Genomic DNA, 7,740 nt, shown 5'->3' on the forward strand with positions numbered 1-7,740 from the left:
TAGTACTAGGATTCAAAGTTTACCCTTGCTATTGTGTCAGTATTTGCTTTATATACTTTGAGATTATGCTATCAGATGCACACAAATCAGATGTAACCACCTGATGCAAATCTGATACAGATACAGTATGCTCTAAAGAAGGGTCTTAATAGTTTAATGATGTAAATATAAGAAATAAAACAAATGAAAATAATCCATAAATTTAAAATATATTTTTACCAAAAAGACTAAGGCATTCCAGTGGAGGGCATGCTGGATTAGTATTCAAGACGCTACCTTCTAAAGCAATTAAACAACTGTGCTATTAAGTAAATTTGAAGATGTGCTTGAGGAATCCCAGTTGTAAAATGTAGATAATATCAATTTTTCTCTTCTTTTTAGGACAAGATATGAAAGGACTGCCACATGGCCAAGATATGAGAAAAAAAATTTTTTTTTATTTTGTCAAAATAAGATCTTCAAAAAATTTTAATGGACTTTATCTCTCCAGCTCATCTCTTTAACCCTAGCATTCAAAATACTGCTGTATAGTAGAAGCTCAATAAATATGTGACTTGATGAATATTGCCAAGAAGTTAAGGGATAAAAATATACCTTATAACCCAGATTTAGAGAAGCATTGAAATTGAGAGATTTCTAGAAAACAGCCTAATGATTAAAACTTAAGTCTTGAATAATTTTGTTTGGTTTAGTGAGGTACTCCTGGATCAGGTCCTTCTCCTTATCTAAAAATCCTCTGGGGACTGGTAGCTAGGCAAACACATTCTGACTACTTTTCTCAGGGGATTTGATGTGGAACAATATTACTTTTGCAATGGAAGCTCAGTGGAAGCCACTATCTTCCCAAGAAAAATGCTCTCTAAAAATGGTCAGGAAACCTCATTATCCTTAGCATCACCTACAAGACCCTTCACCAAATGGTCCCAACCCATATTTCCCAGTCAACCACCATTCCATCCCATATCCTTTATTTTCCAAACACAAAGAGCTGAGTTCAATTTAGTAAATATACCACACTCTTTCACAAATCTGTGTTTTTGCACCCTAGGTTTGGAAAGCTTTCCTTACTTTTTAAATATTATCTTTTATGAGAATCCTTTCCTAACTCTAGACAGTTCTTGTAGAAACTATATTTTGGTACAAACCGTATTATAAGCATATGTTTAATATATGTGTTTCTTACTCACCTTTGCATTCTCAAAACTCTGTTCAGTGCCAATGAACGTTTAGTAAATTAAGCCTTTATCAAATTGTTCTAAATTTTTCAAAAAGAAAAGAAAATGCTGGTAAGAAAATGAGCTATAGTAGCTGAAAACATTTGTAGCTTCAAAATAGCAAAGTAGCACTTAGTTATACTGATGTCTGGTAACATAACACACTACCCTGGGAATCTGATATAATAATATAGAGTTACAGATCTCCATCCAAAAGCTTTTGGGTATTAAAATAAAGAACTGGAAGACATTTATTAGAATATGGTATCTTCTATAGCACTATCCATTAATGGAATGGCTATAATCAGGACATAATGAATTACTGAAAAGTATTAGAGCAGAGGAATTAAAGGAATAGATTCTGAAGCCAGACCCTGTGGGTTTGAATCCTATCTCTACCCAATTAACTAGCTATGAGACTATGGCAAGCATATTCTCTGTGTCTCAGTTAATTCATCTAAAATAGTATTGATGGGAAGACTGGGTGGCTTAGTCAGTTAAGTGTCCGACTCTGGATTCAGGTCACGATCTCACGGTTTGAGCCCCTTGTCGGGCTGTGCGCTGACAGTGTGGAGCCTGTTTGGGAATCTCTCTCTTCCCCTCTCTGCCTTTCCCTTGTGTATGTGCACGTGATCTCTCTCTTTCAAAATAAATAAACATTTAAAGAAAATAAAAATAGTATTGATAATAGTACCACCAGCATACGCCTGAGGGTTGATGTAAGGATTAAATGTGTTAACATATACCAAATACTCAGAACAGTACATATCTCATGGTAGGTATCATATAAGGGTTAGCTGTCACATTTGTGTAAAATATACAATGCTATCTCTATACTCTTACAGACAGCAGTATTTAACTATAGTAATTTTTAATATAGAAGTACACGTATTCATACTATTTATGATATAATTTATACATTTTTTAACTTATTTCCAAGTTTTTAGTAGTGAATCCTTTCCTTGCTGCAAAATTTGGAGAAATATGCACTAACGTATATGTAATATGGTTTCTTTGAGATTTCTGAGAAATTGTATAGAATATAATACAGGACTACTTTAAACTGAAAAAGAGAATTGTTTACATATACCTTTTTTATTGGATATGCTCTACTCTATCTCAACTACAAATTTAGCTCTATATTTCATACTTGTTCTAACTACATTTATAGTATTCTAAAATACAAACTATTTAACTGTCTTGTAACTTCCTCCATGATACCTCAGTCTACTACCCTAGTCAACATTTATTTCTCCTCTTAGGTCTGAGAGGACTATATTTATATTTCTTTAGTATAGTTAATTGCATATGTGTCTTTCTTTTGAACAAGACTGCCAACCACTTGAGGTCAGTATCTTACTGATATTAGTACAGTAGAGTATCAGACATGGTTCATTAACTCCTAAATAACTGTTTATTGAACTAAGCTGAAAATTAACATACAAAATAATTACTCTGAGGAATAGCAATATGTTAAATATTTAATTTTATTCTGTTACTTAAATATTTTAGGAACATCTATGACAATAGAGGCTACTCTGAGATTTATCAGTGTCTCAGAAAATTACATTAATTAGCACATTCCATTCCAGTCATATGAATATTATATTCCAAATATAAAATCTGTCATAACTCTTCAAAACTTCTAATTTCAAGACTATATTAATTTAATGTATGCTTATATCTTCACACATATGTAAACATGCCTGTCCACAAGTTTTTAAACTGTACCAAAAAATACATGTAAGGTATAATTCAATATTTAGGTTTATATACCTTAAAATTTCCCTGTTAACACATATTTAAAAGCAATCATTATGAATTTTGAATTTTCAGAATAATCACATACCAAATCAAATAAAATTCAGAATTATAGTTACAGCCACCACAAATCCTATACTTCTTCATACACAATAAATTTAGATATGCTATGAAAAATTGTCTCCCATTTGGATGAATTATTTTCCTTGATTTTTTTTTTTACATTAGGTACTTACTATTATATCAACACAAAGCAATGATACTGACAATAGTATTCTTATTTTACCTTGTGCCACCGTTTTGAAAGCATGACCTTGGAATTTAATAATATTAAAAATTAACACCATTAGGTAAGGCAGCTGACTGCTTATACAGTATTAAAAGAGAAAACATAAAAAAAAAATGTAAGACTTTTCATTTCAAACACTTGAACACAAATTTAAAAACTAGATACTATAACATGGTGTTATTTCTTCCTACAAATCAGTACAGCCAGCACTTTTACATATAAAAATATCATTTTCATCTCAAATGCATGTATAGCACAACTTATTTTGCAAATATTTTTGATTTACGATAAAATATAACCTCATTAAAGAAAAACATCAGTATATTTTTCACAAAGGGCTAAATTAATCTGAGACATTTAAAATGTTTTATACAAAATCTTGAGCCTGATTTCATACCACTTATTTTCGGCATTTTGAACTTTTCTCTAGAACATATTATCACCTTATAAAATCCTAGATTTACAACTGGAAAAGCATAATTGTTAAAACTTTACACATTTATTGTATTTTGTTCAAGGCAATACCTTTAGAGATTGAGTAGTATTTATATTTTTACTAGTAATATTTCAGTCTTGAAAATGTTGTAAGCCGAAATACGATGAATAAATCACCCTTTGTAGACATATAGTTTTCGATTCTTCTCCTTTGTGAATTTCTTATGGGCATAATCTAAGCATAGCAAATGGGAGGTGAGTGTACAGCCTACCCCAAATAAAATACAGTGTGGTAAATATACGGCCCCTGAATTTCACTAGGTGGCGCAACAAGAATAATTTATCTTTCTGCTTCTCCTACAGTCTGCTGGAATGTTAACAAATGGAATGACAGAGGACAAAGTACTCAACATCAGTGTTCACACAAATCTCACTAAACTAGAATATTGTTTATTTATAGATATTTTAATTCCTTTACAATAATAACATAATTTTAGCATAAAGGAAACTTTAGCAAAATAGGTAATTTCCCATTTTTCCACTGGCCATTGTGAACACTGAAACAGTGCCAGGCTTTTAGGGAAAACACTGTGTAAAAATAAGTAAATAAAATGGCCCTACTTTTTAAAAATCCTTTCTGAAAATATCATCTAGTTTAGAAGTGGAAACTGCTAGCAAATTACTTCTTATAGCTGTGAAAATATGATTTTATAATACACATTTCAAAGTTCTCGCATTAAGATTTTTAAGCATTCTAGAGTTGAAAGGGAACAATCTATCAGGAGAACCGGATTCTTGGTTAGCCATGATCTAATTTGTGACCTGGGCTGCAATTTCCTAGTCAACTGACAGAGTTGGATTTGATTAGTTTTAAGGTCCTTTGGAGTTTCAGAAAAATCATTCTAGACCCTCTAAAAATGAGTGAAAATATAATCTGCCAAAAGATAGCTTTATTTTATTAAATAATTTTCTAAGAATAAAGTTTAAATATACATTCTGCTTTAATGGGGTCAAACCAAAGATCAAAATCTGAATTGTTAATCTTAACAGACTAGAGGTTTTCCACTAGTAAGTGGAAAATATGATTAAGATCATTAATCCATCTAGCAAACACTCTTTCTAGAGGTATATGTGTTTTTTCTTTTAGGATAGGGCAATGTTTAGAATATCTTTTAAATACTTATATTTTAGATAGATTTAAATTTCAAACTGTGTTATTCAATCTAGGTTTTATAAATGTAGTGCTCTGCGATACGTTCAGAGCTTCCCGATCACTGGGCTGCAAATAAGGTCCAGGTATGCTAAAATATTGATCCTCTTAGCCCTCAGGACAACTAGACAGGATCTGAGGTGGCTGGAGTTCCAGAGCCAGTAGCCTATAGACAAGAGCATTCAGCCTACTGTGCCAACCACATATAATCCTTTTTCATGTCACAGAATGAGAAAGACTGAGAAGCACTGTACTGTACCATCTCTGTTATCTTCATTTTCTCTCCGATATGTCATTTGAGAGACCTTTGGAAAACATTAAAATGTCTCCTTTAAACTTTCTCCACAGTTAACTTGGTGAGTCTTTTATGAAGTTTTCAATAATTAAACAATTTCCAGCTGAAATTAATTTCACAAAACAATATGAATACTGATGACTAATAAGAGGGTATTTTAACACAAGAGAAAAATGTATAGTTCCTGTGTTAAATAAGCTAATTTATCTAAAACCTATTTAATGGTAAACAAACACATCATTATGTATGCCACATACTATGTTCTTGGCTCATCAATTTTAATACTGAATTAAACTGCTAAGGATTTTTTTGGTGATTTTTTTTCTATGCTTCTAATATAGAAGACTAAATATAACCTGTAAGAATAAAGATATATAACAATTTCAAAAGTTATCAAGTTAATTTTTGAAGCACCATACAGTTATATGATTATCCAGGTTAGATTTTTGTTGTTGTTGTTAGTTTGAAAATGTATTTTTAGGTAACCATAGTGTTAATACACAGACTCCCACTGTGTGTGTGTGTGTGTGTGTGTGTGTGTGTGTGTGTGTGTATGCTTGTTTCATTTCTAGGAAAATACTTTTATTTTAGTCTTAGGATCAAGGCTGAAGTCACTGCTACAAACAATGTAAAGGATATAATGCCTGAAATTATGAAATATGTGGTCTGTAATATCTTAGGCTAGTATATATTTTATGGATAATAACAACAAATCTAGAAACAGGTCTGCAAAACTATGAAAGCTAATCTCAATTCAAAATGAGTTAAATATTAAACAAACTTCACCAGAGGAAGAGACGGCAGATAGCTTTGTCAGTGTCATCAGAAAGATTAACATTCCAGTCATAGATCTTAAAGAAAAAAAAAGTACACCAAGGAGGGACAATGGCTGCTGGGAAGCAAAGGTAAAAATTGACAGATAAAATTCAGTAATAGCAATCAAGGCAAACCTCCCCAAAGACTCTCTTATGTCCTGGTTACTGCCTACTGTATTAAGACTGCCTTTCTCATCACTTAATGCTTATTTTCATCACTTTGCTTAAAATATTGATAATCAATTAGGGCTACGTCTGTTTTGCCACAGAATCTGTGTCACAGTCTATCAGACTGTCAGGGCCAATTCAATCCTCATTCAAAGTTAATTTTTTCTTCATAAATCTGCCTTTGGAGGAGTCATTAGGCGCAGAACATAGCCGGAGGTGCAATCACCTATTCTCTTTCATTAGTGGCAGGCAGAGAAGGTGAGGGAGATTATTAGAACTTTGGAATGATCACAAAGCAGCGTGCTGCCTGTCAGATCCCCCCAACATTTAATTCATCTAGCCAACTCACCAGCACTCTTTGCCAACAGTTTTAAATGGACATTATTCATGAACATCTGTGACATGCTGAATATTCTGAACTGGAAATGATGAAAAAGCAATGCCCCTTTTGACTTTAAAATTAATTCTATGGTCAAAACAATTAAGAATATAACAACCATGTTTTGTGATGTTATTTTTAGTCATCTAAGATACATTTCAGAAGCAAAACAATTTACTAAAGCTAATAATACACAAATATAGAGGGGGAAGTTAATATATAACATAAAAACTCTTAGTATTAAGCAATTTTTTAAAGCCTATTTTACCTACATTAGGGATGAACAGGACTTTTCCCAAAGGTGGCTTTAAAATTCATAATAAAGTTTACATTTTTATCTAATGTGAATATCTTGTTTAGTGACATACCACAAAATAAAATTATTCAGAAGAATTTAATATAGGGCCAATTTAGATAAAAACATTCTACTTGGAATTTTCACAACCACCATTTTTTGAAATAACCACAAATGTCTTAGTTTTAAGAGATGTATTGTGGATAGAATGTTGATAGAGTAGCTTAGTGTAATACAATAAATAGGCCAAATAACTAGTAAAAAGAAAACTTTTTAAACAACTCATTTTCACTTAAAAAGCTATTATTTCATTTTTTCAATAAAAGGAAAATACGGGTTGTTTAAAATACTTTGTTCTTTAGAGTGGCCCATCTTTTGTAACCTGGAACAGAGAAATAGTTGCTAACATAAAAACTAAAGACGTACCTTGCTAGAGAGATTCTTTTGTGGAGATTTATCTGTAAATCATTTAAACGTTTATTCACAATACCAAGCTGATGACACCAAGGTTTTAAATGTGCTTATCAAAGGCACAATGTTCTAGCATCATAAAAAAATCTTTATTAGATATTAGCCTCAGGAAATAACTGGAACAGCATTTCCCAATCTGGGTCCACACAATGAGGTGCCAAAAGGGTTCTTTAGTCAAATACATTTGGAAAATATTCAGGTGAACAAAATTAAACTGTATCCTTACTGCAGAACTCATCAAATTCTATAACATGCTTGTGTCTCTCTACAAGGCAGACACAATGTGGTAATTCCCAAACTTATTTGATTGTGGAACCATTTTTTGACACCACTAGAATATCAGCAAAATATTTTCCTAACATTCCCAGGTTAACTATTTCTATTCTGTCCATACTGGATCTGATACTC

The 7,740-nt window shown here is 31.9% G+C and overlaps 1 protein-coding gene across 1 annotated transcript in view; it reads right to left on the reverse strand.

Annotated features, from left to right (window-relative positions):
- Positions 1–7,740, reverse strand: part of RSRC1 (arginine and serine rich coiled-coil 1) — a 414,930-nt gene that overhangs the window by 92,182 nt on the left and 315,008 nt on the right. The gene's annotated exons all lie outside the window — the stretch shown is intronic.

This window comes from Acinonyx jubatus, chromosome C2, assembly GCF_027475565.1.
Source record: "Acinonyx jubatus isolate Ajub_Pintada_27869175 chromosome C2, VMU_Ajub_asm_v1.0, whole genome shotgun sequence".
In the NCBI taxonomy this organism is placed as follows: Eukaryota; Metazoa; Chordata; class Mammalia; order Carnivora; family Felidae; genus Acinonyx; species Acinonyx jubatus.